Source organism: Cyprinus carpio, chromosome B17 (genome assembly GCF_018340385.1).
Source record: "Cyprinus carpio isolate SPL01 chromosome B17, ASM1834038v1, whole genome shotgun sequence".
Taxonomy (NCBI): domain Eukaryota; kingdom Metazoa; phylum Chordata; class Actinopteri; order Cypriniformes; family Cyprinidae; genus Cyprinus; species Cyprinus carpio.
In genome coordinates, this window is record NC_056613.1 from 1,344,181 (window position 1) to 1,362,491 (window position 18,311).

Genomic DNA, 18,311 nt, shown 5'->3' on the forward strand with positions numbered 1-18,311 from the left:
GAGAGAGAGAGAGAGAGAGAGAGAGAGAGAGAGAGAGAGAGAGAGAGAGAGAGTCCTCCGCAAGTTGACTCATGAGCGCACTGAGATCCAGCGCCTCCTAGCGCGCACCGCGTCCCTCCCCTGCTGGAGCAACCGGCACAATTAAACATTTCATAACACCTCTGCAAAGAGAACGCAGGCAGGACACACGCGGGGATTTTTTTGCCAGCTAATTTAGCCCTATATAAATCAGCATCATCATTTCATCTGTTTTAATAGTTACAAATAAATGCTCAAATATGTTGCAATGGGAAATTAAATTAAATTGTAAGTGTACTATATATATATCTGTGATAAATATAACGACCCAAAGACAAAAGAACTGATAAAAATGAGCTGTTATAGGAGCAATAGCCATGTGGGCAGCGCTGTGTCATATGTCATAGCTGTATACAAGGTGTTTGTCACAACTCCAGACTTACAGTATTTGTTAATTAATGACGTCATCAGCGACTTGTCGACTTTGACTCGACTTTCATCATATAAAAGTCGACTTTAAAAAATCAGAATTCGTTCAACCCCATATATATATATATTAAAATTAAATTATTTTTGTTAGTTTAAATGCACAATAATACAGAATGCTGCATGAGGAAATGAAAAGAATATATATTGTATAAATACATACATATATATATATATATATATATATACATATATATATATATATATATATTATATATATATATATATATATATTATATATATATATATATATATATATATATATATATATATATATATATATATATATATATATATATAAAGAAAGAAAAGAGCCTATTTTTATTGCCCTAAGAATTTTTATTTTATTTTTTTTTTTTCATTGAGACATTTTGCATGACTTAAATGTGGGGGGAAACAATCCAATGCAAATAAATTAATATATAAATCAAAGTTTAAAAGCCCAATAGTCTTCCTGACAAGTGCCCTTTCCCTTTTAGTAACCTACTGTAATGGGACTAAAACAAATGGGGGGAGAAAACAAATTAAAGTTTAAATGCAAAATAATATTATGCTACTTCTTTGAACATATACACAACTCATTTTTCCCAGAAGAATTTTTTTTTTTTTTTTTTTTTTTTGCCATTGTGATAAAAAATATATATATATATATATTCTGGAAAAAATGAGTTGTACCCTGACAATATCGTTCTCATTGAATGAAATTTAGAGCAACAACATAATTATTTGTTACTGACAACATATTAATTTATTTTTTAATGTGATCACAATACAGCTCAAATCCAAAATATAATGCATGCCTGAAGCACAAACAGGCATCAAAACATTAAAATCTACAGAGGGGAAGCTAAAGCTGTGTAAGGAAGTACACTGAATGAACTGGACAAAATACATAATCTGCTTCCAGTATTGACCAGTTCAAGTGGAGGGTGATAATTAAAACACTCATGCACTAATACTGACTGACAAAGATAGCTCTGGCTCATCTCATGTGGGGGTCTTTCTTTCTTTCCTCTTCCTCATCTGGGAATCTAATACAGTTCAGCCCTGAATGCAGTCATGCATCTCATATATTAACTTCTCCTCATCTTTCATCTCTTGCAAACTAATCTATAAGTTTATTTATCTCAAGCAAAATAATAGGGCGTGCAGGATTTCAATTTCTAGAAAAAGAAATGTAATATATGTTCAATTAATGATTCTTTCAATCACAGAGAAGTGATGATAATTATGCTAATATTGGCAGATAGCAATATGATCAATATTTATATTAATATAAGCCACAGTCATGTGTCTTTTTTCAGTCCACTTCTGGGAAACCTACAAGAAAGAAAAACAGCAATTATTATTTTCATCTTTATTATTATTATTATTATTATTATTATTATTATTATTATTATTATTATTATTATGTGCTGCAGTCACCTTGCAAGTACATAAAGACTGATTCTCTATTATATATTGATCTATAAGCATCAGTGTGATCAGGTGTGATTTAACAGCACTGCAGCAAAAATATAAAACTGATCTTTGATTAGGAAAAAACCTCATCTGAGCATTTCTGTGTTATATTATTTATGAAGCAGGCAGGTTTTTACGAGTTATACTGTGATGTGTTATGTAAGGCTGCCCCTGAACAGAGCTCGCATATACGGGAAATAACATAACTTCATAAAATCCACCTTTAATTCACAGTGTGTGGGACAGATTAGATAACACACCCAAAATAGGAGAAATTCTTGAGGAGGTTTTTGAAAATACTTATATAGACAATAAAATAAAAACATGCAATAGTAATAATTGATAATATATATATATATATATATATATATATATATATATATATATATATATATATATATATATATATATATATATATATATATAGGGTTTTTTTGGAAAAATGTGCTTTAAAATATTTTATAAGTGTGTGTGTGTGTATGGTATATATATATATATATATATATATATATATATATATATACACACACACACACACACACACACACACACACACACACACACACACACACACACACACACACACACACACAATCACACACACACGCGCGCACACACTTAAATATACAGTAGATTTAAAAAAACATTAAAAGCTATATTAGTTATATAAACTATGTAGTATATATATATATATATATATATATATATATATATATAACTATATGTAAATCGCATCCAAAATAACAGTTTTTGTTCACATAATATATGCATGTATTTATTATGTGTATATACTGTAGAGACAAACACACACAGCATATACTTTGAAAATATTTACACGTATTTACATGTATATATTTATATTCATATAAATGATATCGTTTATAAATTTAACATATAAACGTAATATTTTTCTTAAATATATACATGCATATATGTGTATTTATATATACATACATACATATAGACAGTACACACACACATTATGTAAACAACTTATTTTGGATGCGATAAATAGTTTGACAGCACTAATATATTATATATAGACATATATTACAAAAATACATACACAATAATGTTCCGTATAATTTTTTAATATATTGACAAAAATGTTGTACATGATATTTAATATATAGTATGATTTAAATACATGAAACATATTGAAGATTAGTGTCCTTGCACACAGCGTGTATACAGGCTGCAGAGGTGCTTCCTGCACATCTGTCGAGTTGAGCTCAAAGCGCCGCCGCCGCTGCTGCTGCTTCCTGCTTGTGTTGAATCATGTGCTCCTGCAGCAGCAGCAATATGGCGGGACTGAGAGTCAGTCTGAGACGCGCTGACATGCAGAAATATGGCAGAAGCTCCTGCTGGATCTGTGCTGTGTTCCTGACGCTCGCGGCTCGACTGATCGCGCAGACGGACGCTAGTGATGTGCTGACGGTGACCGACGCCAACTGGACGCTCATCCTGCAGGGCGAGTGGATGATCAAATTGTGAGTACAGGATGTGTGTGTGATCAGATCTCAGCAGGATTCATGTGTCAGTGATCAGATTAATAGCGCTGCGATTCGATGACGCTTTGATCTGCCGCGCGCTGCAACAGTGTTACGATTTATACTGAAACAATGTATCGAAATAAAAACAATAACAATGTCTGCTTTGCGGTGACGTGTGTGTGTTGTTATAACCGGAAGTGTTTATAAATCAATAATAATACATATAAATGCACGCAAATCGTTTCAAATCGTCAAGTTATGCATTAAACATCTATTTGCACAAATATTGTCGATGTTATTGTGTAAATAATGGCCTATAGTGGACATGTTCACATCATCAGGGTTACACCCACCTTTAGGTTCACTATGCAGCGAGTTAAATATGTTTTATGCTTGCATGTAGTTGAATCGATCTGTCTCATGTGTTTTATCAGTTATGCTCCGTGGTGTCCGGCGTGCCAGCATTTACAAACAGACTGGGAGAGTCTTGGAAGACAAAGTGAAAGTCTGGGTATATCAGTGGGCAGAGTCGACGTTACACAACAACCAGGTCTGACTATTGCTTCTTACTGTATATGATACAGTTTTGATATTAAAATGCAAATCATTTCAAGTCCTTAAGTATCTATCTATCTCGTGCGTGTTTATACACACACACATTATATATATATATAATATAATATAATACAGGAAATTCAATTAGTAATAACAATAATACATTTTAATAATATAACATTTTTATATTTTAATGATTTTTTTTATTAAAACAAAATTGGTAAATTATTATTTGTGGGGTGTATATATATATATATATATATATATATATATATATATATATATATATATATATATATATATATATATATATATATATATATATATATATATATATATATTAGTATTATTATTTATTGTTTTTTATATATACAACAAAATACATCATAATAGTTACTGGTTTATATATTGTATTTTAAATAACGATATGCTAATACATATATTTTTTTTGTTAAAGCAAGTGAATGCAATGCAGTGGAACGACATCTTCACATTATACAATAGCTGAGTTAAAACAAAAGTCTTCAGCAGTGATGCTAATATTATAAAACAGGATGTGGCACATTCAAAGCCACTGCAAATAATTACGTGCGTATGATACTCTCATCAGCATGAGCGCCTAGTTTGCATCCGGTCTGATCAACAGCAGTGTGTCTGACATTTATATCAGACACTGCTGGATTGTTTGCACACAGAGCTCTTTACGTTTAGTCATGTGGTTCAAATGAACTACTGTGGGGCTTTAGAAGGAATTAGACTTTTAACACGTCACTCATTTCAATTCCTCCTGCAGTTATTATCAGCTATATTTGATGTGTGCCATTGAGTGACATCACAAGCAGATGAAAGCCTTTATTATTAATACCTTTACATCCAGACCCAACTATAAATGAATCCAAATGCATTAAAGCAGCTAATGATGCAGAGTGTGTTGTCCTGTGCTTCCACCTGCAGCGGGGCTTGAATGGCGTCTCTCTTGTGTGTTTCTGTTGTCTCTTTGTGATATATACAACAAATTACATCATATAGTTACGGGTTTATATATGGTAATTTTTAAATAAACATATGCTATACATATATTCTTTTTTTTTGTTAAGCAGTGAATGCACTGCGTGGACAGTGTGGCAACAACTCTACACACTTATCCATAAGCTGAGTTAAAACAAAAAGTCCGACCTTCAAGAGCAGTGGATGCTTAATATTATTAAAACAGGATGTGTGGCAAACATTCAAAGACCACTGCAGAATAATGACAGTTGTGCGTATGAATACTATCATCAAGGCATGAGCATGAGATCGCTCGTAGTTGCGACATCCGGTTGTCTGATCAACAGCCAGTGTGTTCTGAAGCATTTTATATTCAGACACTGCTGGAATGTTTGCAACACAAGAGCTCTTTACGTTTAGTCATTGTGGTTCAAATGAACTAACTGTGGGGCTTTAGAAGGAATTAGACTTTTAACACTCGCTCATTTCAATTCCTCCTGCAGTTGATTATCAGCTATATTTGATGTGTGCCATTGAGTGACATCACAAGCAGATGAAAGCCTTTATTATTAATACCTTTACATCCAGACCCGTTTAGACGATTCCCTTTGAACGCTAATTGCATTTTAAATGCATTAAAGCAGCTAATGATGCAGAGTGTGTTGTCCTGTGCTTCCACCTGCAGCGGGGCTTGAATGGCGTCTCCTTGTGTGTTTCTGTGGAAATCTCAGCTGCCGGGGAGAAAACGCCTTTTACTGTCAGAAAGCTGTCATGCACAAGATTACCTCTTAGATTACATGTCGCTGCTATAGACCGTCACCGCCTCATCCCATGCCGAAGGGATTTTCTTTGGCCGGTATAGGATGTGCTCGCTCTTCTATCTGTGTTTCTGCATCAATATATCCATCTTCTCTTCTTTTGTTCTGCAGGTCTGAGTGGGAGGGTTTCTTGTTGGTTACAACACTGCCGACTATATTTCAGTAAGTCCTCAGATGGATGAATTTATATTCCAAACAACTCTCTTATAGACAAAACTTTCTTTAAAAAAAATACCATTAATCAACATAAATTGATTAAAAATAGCATGTATTAATTTAAAGTATAATATTGAACAACCCATCTTATCCACAGCGCTAAAGATGGAAATTTCCGCAAATATGTTTCATCACGGACTATTGAGGATATCCAGGCATATGTTGAGCAGAAAAAGTGGGCGATGGTTGAGCCGGTGCCAGGATGGAAGTCTCCATCCTCTCTTCTGTAAATACAACCTTTTCTGTCTGGGAAAAAAAGGGCTGATGTGTTTGCTTACTGTATAAAATTAAGTTGTTCGAATTGAATACATTTTTAATTTAACTCCTTGCTTAAAACCATTTTATTCTTTTACAGAATGTCAGGAATGGCTAATCTGTTTCGTCTTTCCGTGTATATCAGAGTAAGAAATATTTTGCAGTTTGATCTGTGGTATTGTCTTTTAAAAAGCCAAAAATGAAAATTTGCTCAAAATTAGATGTATAAAAGTAACAGGTTTGGAGAAATGTAGCATTGCATCAGTGTCTCAGCAATGGATGCTCTGCAGTGAATGGGTGCCGTCAGAATGAGAGTCCAAACAGCTGATAAACAAATCACAATAATCCACAATAATCCACAGCACTCCAGAACACCACATAAATCCATTCAGAACAATAAAAATCTTAAAAAGAAATAAAGCTGAAACCAATCCATCAATAAGACATTTTTAACTAAAATCCAAGTCCATAATCTATAGTAATGCTTCTTCCAGTGAAACAATGTTCTGGTGTGAATCAGGAGAGATATCTGCACAGATCAAACAGCATTTACAACTCTTATTTTAGCAACGGTTTGAAGATCAAAACATCTTAATGCTGGATTTGTTTCAGCTTTTCTCTTCATAAGACATTAACTGATGGACTGGAGCTGTTTGGACTCTCATTCTGACGGCACCCATTCACTGCAGAGTATCCATTAGTGAGCAAGTGATTCAGTGCTACATTTTTCCAAATCTGATGAAGAAACAAACTCATCTACATCTTGGATGGCCTGAGAGTGATACATTTTCAGCAAATTTTCATTTTTGGGTGAACTTTTCCTTTAATTTCCATGTCTGAAGCTATTTGTTTGACTTGGAGCAATTTTGTAACACTTAATAATAGGATTCTATTTGTTAGCATCAGCTAACAATGAAAAATACTTCAAAAGTGTTTATTAATCTTATTTTCTAATGTAAAGTGTTATTGATGCTCTTATGTCGTTTCTGGTCACTTTATGCTTTCATCTACCAAATGGAGTTCTATTTCATGAAGAATCCTGTCAAGTCTGAATCTGATCTTGTCGTTTTGTATTAAATATATTCCTATTTTGTTCATTCAACACAGCAAATCCACACGTACCTGACGAATACACTCGGTATCCCTTCCTGGGGCTCTTATGTGACACTTATTTTTGACATCATGAGTTTTATGCCACGCATCATTACGCTCTTTTATGGGACTGATGCTCGGCCTGGTGAGTTTAAAAACATAATTTTTCACAGTGTTAGATGGGTTTAATGTATTATTCATGCTCCAAGCCTAAAGTGAAATGCTTTACTCTTTGCAGTGAAAGTATCTCATGCTACAAATATTCCTGCGGAGCGGCGCATCCGTGCTGCTACAGATCTAAAAAGACCATTTACCAAAGGGAACCAACAAAGTGCACTTGACTTCATCTGATGCAAGAGCTCTATGAAGCAGATCGCACATACTGTACTGATACATGATGACTTGCAGCAGAAGGAATTATATAATACATTTGAAAAAGAAGTTCCTTCATTATACAACGGCGAGTTGTGTAACACTAGTCGATTCTGCGGCTCTTTTGAGGATCCGGTGGGTGGTTCTCGCATGTAGTGGATCAAACTTTCAAAAGTGAACTTCAGCTGCTGGGTTTGGGATAATTACTCTGTCTAATGGTAAATTTATCTCAATTAGATGCTGGTTTTGATCGCTGACTGCATTTGGCCATCCAGACCAAAGCACAGAGAAGACAAAACAGGTGAGATTAGAAACACACTTATTATTTACTCTGCACTAATTATCTAAATTATGTTTCATTTTACTTCAAATATTTCATTGTATCAATGTTATTTGAAACTTTTATCACTGCTTATTGCACCTTATTTTTGGTATCACAATTATTTAATATTAGTTAATACATTTACTAAATTGCATTAACTAACAATTAGGCTATATGCATTTGGTACAGTATTTATTAATGATAATGTTCATTAATAAAATACAAATGTACATTGTTAGTTTATATTAGTTCAGTTGCATTTAATGTTAACAGTTTAATAAAGTATTATCAACACTTTAAATAGGAACTCATTCACAGAAATTAATTGAAATTCTGTTGCTTCTATTTTAAAATGCTAGTGAAATCATTGGAAATATATTGTGAATATTTTATGCCCAGTTTCAGTGTTATTTTAGTATAATAGTTTTTATTAAAAAATTGCATTAGTTTTTAATGTTGTATTTTACATTTTCATTTTAATTATTGTTAGTTTTAGTCTTTTTTGTGTCATTTTTATGTCTTTACTTGAGTAGTTTAATTAATAACTCAGCCCAGTTCAGCTTTACGTGGTGTTTTTGAACCTTCTGTAATATAATGAATGCTAAATCATTTCAATCTTTGTATCTGTGCAGTTGTGATAGTAAAAGAGGAAGTGTCAGAGGAAGAGGTGGAGGACATCCTCATGGAGGAGAAACACACATCTGACCTGGACAACGAGAGTGAGCGTGTGTCTGGAGACGAGTCGACTGAAGAGGAAGGAGCGATAAGCGATGGAGCCGCCGCTGGCAGTGATCAGCCTCCGTCAGAGGGGGCAGCAGAGAGTTCAGTGAGGAAACGCAAACCACAGGCGCAGAACACTACTGAGGGAACATAATATCGCTGCACAATGCCACTGCAGTCGCCACCAAAAACAAGAGGAAACTGCCATATCTGTAGGATGTGCCAAGCAGCGCCAGCTATCGGCTGATTTCTGCATCATGCATGCAGACCGTGGTTTGTCCATTTAGCGCTTTCCTCGCATTTTACCTGCTTCTCGCTGCAGTTCCGTTCAGTTTAGATTTTAAGAGTAGTTGCTTAAATATATTGTGGAAATTTGATGCCAAACATTGACAGACCTTCTTTAAAGGTGGGGTCAATGATTTCTGATAGCCAATGTTGATATTTCAAATCACCAAAACAAACACGCCCCTACCCCAAAAGGGTCTCGCCCCTATTTTGATAGCTCCGCCCCACACATACATATGCAACCCAGACAACGATTGGCGTAATCTGCTGTGCCAGGGAATGATGTCATCAATAAGTGAAAGTAACGTGTGTTACAATGGTAATATAAGTTAAATGTGTTTTTAACAGCATATATTAGTTCTGTGAAACAAAGCAAAACCAATGTTACTCCCCTATCGAGAAGAAACAAAGCAACCTCAGCATCTGATCGCAGGCCTTCTTGCTTCTTGAGTTCTATCCAGCGCAGGAAAACTGATCCGATATTTACACAGGTCCTACTTCTTGCCTTATCGTAAGCCTTCTTTTGTTCCGCAGACGTTTACCTCTTTTGTTTTTTATCCGCCATCTCAATCTTTCTGTCGTCGCATGGGTCGGCTAATGTCCGTCCTGTGCACTAAACGCTCTCTTTCTCGACCCCATCAGTAGTAGACACGCCCCTTACTGCTGATTGGCTACAAGTTTGTTTTGGTACTCGGCCCGAGTCAGTTTTCTAAAACGTTTTTGAAAAAATACATACCCCACCTTTAACATTACATTTTCCATAAGTGCCAAAAATATAAATGCGCATAATTTTAGAATAATTTTAATGCTGAAATTATGAAAAAAAATAAAATAATAATGTTTACGATGTATTAGGATGAATCTCTCAAAAAAATGGGGAAAGAAACTGGCATATGCCACCAAAAAAAAGAAAGAAAGAAAAAATACAGCTTGTTAATAAATAATTCATGTTACATAGTTCATGCTGATTAAACACATACAGTATCACATGATCCCTCAGAAATCATTGTGACGTAGGATCATGTGACACTGAAGACTGGAGTAATGATGCTGAAAATTCAGCTTTGCATCAAAGGAATAAATTACATTTAAAAAGATATTAAAATATAAATCAGTTGTTTTAAATGATAATATTTCACAATATTGCTATTTTTACTGTATTTTTTATTGGAATATACAAAATACAATGAAAGAGCAGTATTAATAAATCAATACATTCCTTTTTTTTCTAATAACCACTACTAAGGGTGGACACAAACATAAAAAGTCACAACCTTCAGCAAACCCACCCACCCCAAAGGAGGAGAATAAAACTTAAGTACATTTTCTATTTTTACTGTATTTTTAATCAAATAAATGCAGCCTTGGTGACTTCTTTCGAAAACATTAAAACTTTACACAGTGATGTAAATGTATTTAAATATTAAAATATTTATGTATCATGGTAGTATTTGTTGTACTTCCTCAATGATAATTTTTTTAATTAAATTGTATAACTGTTTTCTTTGTGACTTGTCTATATCTTTGCTGCAGTATCCTGTTTTATGCTGCAGTGTAGTACAAAAATAGTGTTATAGGTATGAAAACAAATGAAAATTACAGAACTTTAAAAAAACATACTGATGCATTACAGTAATGAGAATTTGGGAGAAATGTGCTTTATTGTCATGAAAATGTCACGATGCAAAACCTATGATTTTTATTTTTATTTTGGAGTGAAATATGAATGACGTGTTCTTAACAGGCTGAATGAGATTCATGCATTACACAGTTGTTTTACCATGATTCCTTAATTGTTCTATATTTGCTGTAATGATAAACGCTTCCATGTTTGTATATGTTTCACATTCCTGTGCCACAACTAAATCCTGACTGTTTTCAGAAGAAAATGTTCTTAAAAGTATGATAAATATGAGTATTTTTGCACTATTGCATTCATCCACACATGATGCATAGTGTTGAATAGCACAAACCGTCCATACTTATAGTTCCATAAACACGGTGTATTATCAGAGGACTCTTTGCGTACCAGGTCTCAGGATAAGTATTTCTCAGTGGTATGAAGATGTTGTTTTGTACAGTGTAGATTTGTTATGTATTCCCTGTAATTGCAAATTAAATTTATAATTTGCACACTAAAACTTTGACAATGTCTTTGGTATTAAAATCGGTGCAGTCTTTGACTGACAGCTCGACGGTCAATTGCCTTTAATTTTTATACTATGGACAGACTGTTTGAATCTGTGTAGCAAATACATCTTGGTAAATCTTTTGTAAGCTGTAACCAGCACAGAAACACACCAGCACATCTGTTCAATGTTTCTGTGTCATTTATCATATGCTGAACATCGATTTCATTGTATTGTGTGACAGATGTTGTTAATATTAAGCTGTTCATAACTGCTGAGTTTGTTCATTAAATAGTTTGACTTATGAAGTGTTTTGGATTTTAGTTTGTCATGTCAGCATTAAAAATGTTTTGCGTTAAAATAAAAGCATCTAAACATGCGTCAATTACTACAGACAATTTTAGTTTATAAAGCCAAACAAACATTGCATTTACCTATGGAAGTCCATTTCTGCTACAAAAAAAAAAGGTTATTGCAACTTTTTATCTCACAATTCTGACTTTTTTTCACAGAATTGTGGGATATAAAATCACAATTGCGAGATATAAAGTCAGAATTGTGAGATATAAAGTCACAATAGCGAGATAAAAACTCCTAATTCTGACTTTTTTTCTCACAAATCTGACTTTTTCTCAGAATTGCTAGTTATAAAGTGAGAATTGTGAGATAAATTCTGAGAAAAAAAGTCAGAATTGTGAGTTTATCGCTAACATTTCTGACTTTATCTCACAGTTCTGAATTTATTTCTCAGAATTGCGAGTTTATATTTCACAATTATGATTTTTTAACTCACAATTTTGAGTTTGTATCACACAATTATGAGAAAAAAAAGTCGCAATTAGCTTTTTTTATTCAGTGGCGGAAACGGTCTTCCATATTTACCCCAAGAAACTAATCGCAAAAATTCTTTTTTTCAAGTACTGGTCAGTTTTGAGATTTTGGACTGTTTGGCTTTCCATAATGTGTTGTTTCAGATTAGTGGAATGAAAACATCCAAAAATCAATCTTAATCTTCAATTATAATACAAATTTATAAATCTTCATCTCCAAAAAGAGTACATAAGTGTCAAATTTATTGTGAAGAGGAAAACCCCTTGAGATGTAACATCTCGTTTTCGAGGGGAAAAAAACCCAAAACAAAAACAAAACATACTTCACATACATACCTACATACTAACAAAACAAAGACAAAAGCTCTCCATCACATCAAAACCACCCATTTAGTCTCCAATTCAACCATTAGAAATTAAACAAACAATTAGAGTCATTCATATAGACAAATATATTCATGTCAAACATTAGAAAAAACAGTTGCAACTGGTATGCAAATGATTAAGAAGAGACATATTAAACTGGTAGAAGGAGGAAATTGATCTAAAAGACCTAGGTAAAGCATTCCAATCAGAAGGGGCTTTAAATTTAAATGCTCTCCTCCCACTTTCCTTGGATATCTTTGGTACAGAAAAGAAAAGATAGTCAGTGTCTCTTAGGCTATAAGATGTTTGGTATGGAATCAAATATTGGTTTCAGATAAGATGGATAGTTTGAAAAAATGCATTTGTAAACAAACTGCAACCAGTGAAACTGCCGTCTAGAATTTAGTGAAAGAAGATTCAATGACTGATACATTTGGCAGTGATGTGTTCTAAATGGACACCTCAAAAGAAACCTGCATATACTATTATAAATCACATTCAAAGGTTTAAGATTGATAGCAGCTGTGTTCTGATAAACAACATCCGCATAATCAATTATGGGCAATAATAGTTGAGTAATAATTTTTAATCTAATCTGTTTTGTAAAACAATTAATTGAGCGGTATAATATTCTTAAACTACAATTTATGTTTTTTACAATAGAATCTATGTGAGTTCTAAAGGTAAGCTGGGAGTCGAGCCAAAGGCCTAGATATTTAAACTCCTCAACATTCTTTAGAGGTGTACCATCCACAAATTAAACATGAAGAGAATTATTTTGCTTATGGAGTGCAGATCTAGTTGCAAAAAGCATGCTATAAGACTTGTTTTTATTACATATTTTTAAAGGGTGTGTTCTCAAAATGAGTTTTTCTCCCCTTCTTACAAACACTCCACTTATAAACAGTTTTATTCCTATATATTTTCTGAAGGTTTATATAGAGCTGTATATTTAAAAATAATTTTTTTTTTTTTTTTTTGATCACACTTTATCTTTTTGCATCTGTAGATTTCAGTTATAATACATATTTTTAAAGGATGTTTTCATCCTCATTCAGCAGCACTTACACTAAAATTTACAGTGTTATTCATATCTATATTCTAAAGGTTTTTATTGAGGGGTTTGTTTCCCTGATGTTGTACTTTTTTTTTTTTTTCTAATAATTTTTTCTGTTGACGGTATTTTCTGATTCACGGATTGATGAAAGAGATCCTCCAAAATCCCTTCTGTATAACTTTTAACTCTAGTATATCAACGAAATGAAACAAGAATTTGGAACCTGTCTTTATCTAATGTATAGATTTATTTTCTGGAGAATGTATGCAAATTAGTGCATATTTTAACATTTCACTTCTAATACCTGTAACTTGTAATATAAAAAAAAATGTTTGCGTTTCTTAATGCAATTAATCAACTAAGTATGTTGATTTCAATTAGTTAAGGTTTTTACTTTATTAAAGCAGACATCTATAGAGCAAGAAACTGGAATAACCATTAAAATACACATAAACAAAACAAACACAAAAAAATAAAAAAAATAAATTTCAAAAGATGCAAGAAATATGCCTTAAGTTACATAACATGGGTCAGTCCAATTCTGTTGAACCTCGTAACTACAGCAATTATCATTCTGCTGTCAAAAACCATATTATTTTGTTGATGAGCATTCAAAAGTAGCCATGTACAGCTTTTAGTAATTAACTATAGTTTTCAAGCAACAAAATAAATCTGAAGTATTTAATTATTGTAGGACTATTAAAAATGTCAAATGGGCTTACATTGTTTCCCATCTGCTGTTGTTGACGTCATACTACTGAAGGTTTGAGATGGTGTTCATGTTCAATAGTTCATAACAAGATGACAAATTTCATTTCACATACAGTATGCCTCACTGAGCCGCTGAGCTGAATAGGAATGCAAACATAAAACTGAAACTAACTTGCAAGAAAGGTTGATATGCAGTTCTCAAGCCTGAAGCTCCCAGCATGCACTCTCTAATCAAACACACCTGATTCCACTTATCAGGATTATTAGAGACAAGAGCTGGGCTGCGTTCAGCCCCAACAAAAACGGTGCAAAACGTTTTTTAAACGGAAACGGTGGTGCGTTTAACACCCTGTTCTGATGATGCAAGAATTGCAACTATGGCAGCTGAGAAGGCCATTCTTTGTGTTCTTTTTGAAGAAACATGATGAAAATGGTTTAAATACGTGTTTAATACTGCAAAATACGCTCTACGTTACAGTCCCTGCCGTTGCCCTCCAGAATAAAAGAGAACATCTCAATCGAGTGAAGGGATTTGTGGAAACTGTAATTACTAATACCCAACATCCAACACTCAAACATCAAAAATTTTAGGTGAAGAATAATCCACTTCTTACCTCAGAGACTGTGTTATGATCTATATGACCTTATTATTTTAATTGTGAGTAGGCTTATCATTATTGCTGATCACTGTTCTTGTGCTATGATACTGTAATATTTACCATTATATAATCAGAGGGGTATAGAAAAGTTTATGAAAGTGTGACTCCATAATACAATAGCAAAACATATAAATATGTCAGTATTTAGCACACCTTCCTAGGGAAAGGATATGGACCAGAAGACATTGCAATTACTAAATGATATTTAGACCGACTTAAAGAAGTTCAAGATCTATAATTGTGCTCTTATTATTTCAGTTATTTTGCCTTTAATGTAAATAAACATGTGCAAACAATATACTTGCTCTTGTGAATTTATTTTGATGTTAATTACATTGTGCAAGGTGTCTCTTTAATACCGCATGGTTTATACACATGCTGCTGCTGACTGGCCTGACATGTTTGATACACCCACCAAACAAGTGAAAACGTATCTCAGACCGTGTTGCACACTGTTGCACAATGTTTCCAGGAAACATGTCGTTCAAACCCTTGAGCTTGAACTTGCCCCTGAAATAGGTCAGAAAATGGAAAGAACAAACTTCATGTATAAACTAATTAAAACTAAAGCTAGATGCATTAAAAAAATCTGTTACTTGAACTTAAATAAAAGAAAACTTATTTTATTTCAGCAAGTTGCCAAGGCAACATTTCTCATTTTGTTTAGTTTAACTTGATGTCCTAAAATAACTAAAACTAAAACTGAAATATAAAAACCTAAATAGACATTAAAAATGACAAAACAATAACATTTTAAAAATATAAAAATAAATTGTAAAAAATTATAAGAAATAAACAAATACGTAAATAAAATATATAGCCATCATTGCATTTTTAATGAATGCTGTAATACTGAAGAAGAAGAAGAAGAAAGAAAAAAAACATCAAAAAAATTTCCCTCCTTAAAAATTTTTAAAAAAACGAAAAGAGATGAAACTATATGATCAAATTCATTTGTGTCACATCTTATCATTACTACTTTTTACAGTTTTTATGAGTTGATTTTCATTACAACTTTTTAAACTTTTAAAAATAACATTAAACAAGTTAATCAAATAACTGGGACAATTAACATTAAATAAATGTTTCAAAGGAATGAGCATTTGATAGTTTGATGTGTGTGGTGTGTGAGCAGCAGTTGTGAAGCTCTGCAAAGCTTACGTAAATAAACATACAAAGCAGACTGAGAAAACACACACACAAACAAACACCACACACACTGAATTAAGTGCTGGAGGAGAAAATACTGCCGCGATCTACACTCACGATCAAGAGAGAATCTCACCAAAACATGTATTCAACATAAAACAAACAAAAAATTGACAACAATATATATAAAAAATATAATAAAAAAAAATCACTAGAAAAAAAGAGACAAAAAAGCCCAAATTATTTCTTAGAAATCACCATTATTACACACTAAGTATTCATTTTGAGATAAAAGAGATAGGAATAAGATCATGGTTAAAATTATGACATAAAAAGTTAAAATGATTATAAAGTCAGAAAATATTAGATAAATAGTCAAAATTATGACATACTAAGTCATTAATATGAGATAATAGAGATAAGAATGAAATCAAGGTTGAAACTGACATAAGTTATAATAATGAGATTAGTGATAAAACTGACATAAATCCAACATAGTCATAATTATGAGATAAAAAGTCAAAATTATGGCATGCTAAGTCATTACTGAAATTAAGAGGTAAAAATTTGACAAAAGTTTAAATTACAACATAAAGAAAAAAATATGGCAAAAAGTTGAAATATACATACTAAGCCATAATTATGAGATAAAAAGTTGATAAGTCATAATTATGATTATTGAAACTACTACAAAAGATGAAACTACTGTATCAAGTCAAGTCTGCTTTATTGTCAATTCTTCCACATGTACAGTACATACAGAGAATTGAAATTGCGTTACTCTCAGACCCTTGGTGCATACAGATAACACTAACAGTAGAACATTAAATACAGATACTGTAGTAAAATATAAAGTACAACTATACAAATATACAAATAGGTAATGTAAAAAGAAAGATAAGTAAAGCAGCACAAGGCACATGGTAGATAGACTGCAAACCAGTGAAGTAAACAGTGCAGATATAATGATTGTAGTGCAAAAAGAGCTTAGTTTGATTAAAGTGTCAAAAATCTCAGAGAGCAGTTCTTTATTTAAACTGACAGAAGAGGTAGTTGAATGAGGTCAGTCTGCTGGTCCTGGCCTGGAGACTCCGCAGTCTCCTCCCTGATGGCAGCAGACTGAAGAAGCTGTGTGACGGGTGAGTGGATCACCTGCAATGGCAGAGGGCTTTACGAGTGAGACGGGTTCCATAAATGTCCTGGAGGGAGGGGAGAGAGGACACCAATGATCTTCTCAGCTGCTCTCACTATGCGTTGCAGAGTCTTCCCGCAGGACGCGTTTGCAGGTGCATACCACACAGTGATGCAGCTGGTCAGAATGCTCTCGATGGTGCCTCTATAGAAGGTGCACATGATGGGGGCCGGGGCTCTGGCTCTTCCCAGTTTGAGGAGGAAGTAGAGATGCTGCTGTGCTTTCTTGGCCAACCTCGCTCCTGTAGTTTGTCTCATCTCTGTTGCTAATGAGACTCACCACAGTCGTGTCATCCGCAAACTTAATAAAGAGGTTGGAGTTATGTGACAGTGTGCCGTCGTGGGTCAGCAGAGTGAAGAGGAGGGGGCTCAGCACACATCCTTGGGGGGCCCCAGTGTTCAGTGTGAGGTGCAGTGGTGCTGTTTTGTTCCTCAAAACGAGCGAAGAAGGCGTTCAGCTCGTTCAGCAGGGAGATGTTGCTGTCACAGGTCTGCAGTGGGGTCTTGTATTCCATAATGGTCTGTATCCCCTGCCACAGGCCCCAAGTGTCTCTGCTGTCGCTGAAACGATGGGCTATCCTCCTGGAGTACTGTCTCTTAGCCTCGCTGAAGCCGTGGGACAGGTTGGCCCTAGCTATCCTCAGGCCCACCTCATCTCCAGCTCTGAAGGCAGCGTTCTGCGTCTTCAGGAGTCTGTAGACCTCCCCTGTCATCCAAGGGTTCTGATTGGCCCAGACAGTGATGGTCTTTGTGACTGTTACATCATCAATACACTTGGTGATGTAGGCAGTGACAGTCTCTGAGTACTCTTTGAGGTCTGTGGTGTTATTGTAGCCTGCTTAAAACATATTCCAGTCAGTGATGTCAAAACAGTCTTGAAGAGCCTCTGACGACCCTTCCGGCCACACTTGTATCTGTTTGTATGACATAAAAAGTCAAAATTATGACATAGTACGTCATACTGTAATTATGAGATAAAGTTGAAATTATGAAATACTAAGTCATGAGATAAAAGTCGAAGTTACTGTATAACATAAAAAGTCAATTATAACAGTCAAAATTATAACACTTAAAACTTTTTGTGTCAGAAATTCAACTTTTTAATCACATAATTTGTATTTTTTAAATACATAATTAGG

The 18,311-nt window shown here is 33.8% G+C and overlaps 1 pseudogene; it reads left to right on the top strand.

The window, feature by feature from the left end:
* Positions 1-3,179: 3,179 nt before the first annotated feature.
* LOC109107971 lies at positions 3,180-11,513 on the top strand (annotated as a pseudogene).
* The last annotated feature ends 6,798 nt before the right edge of the window (positions 11,514-18,311 follow it).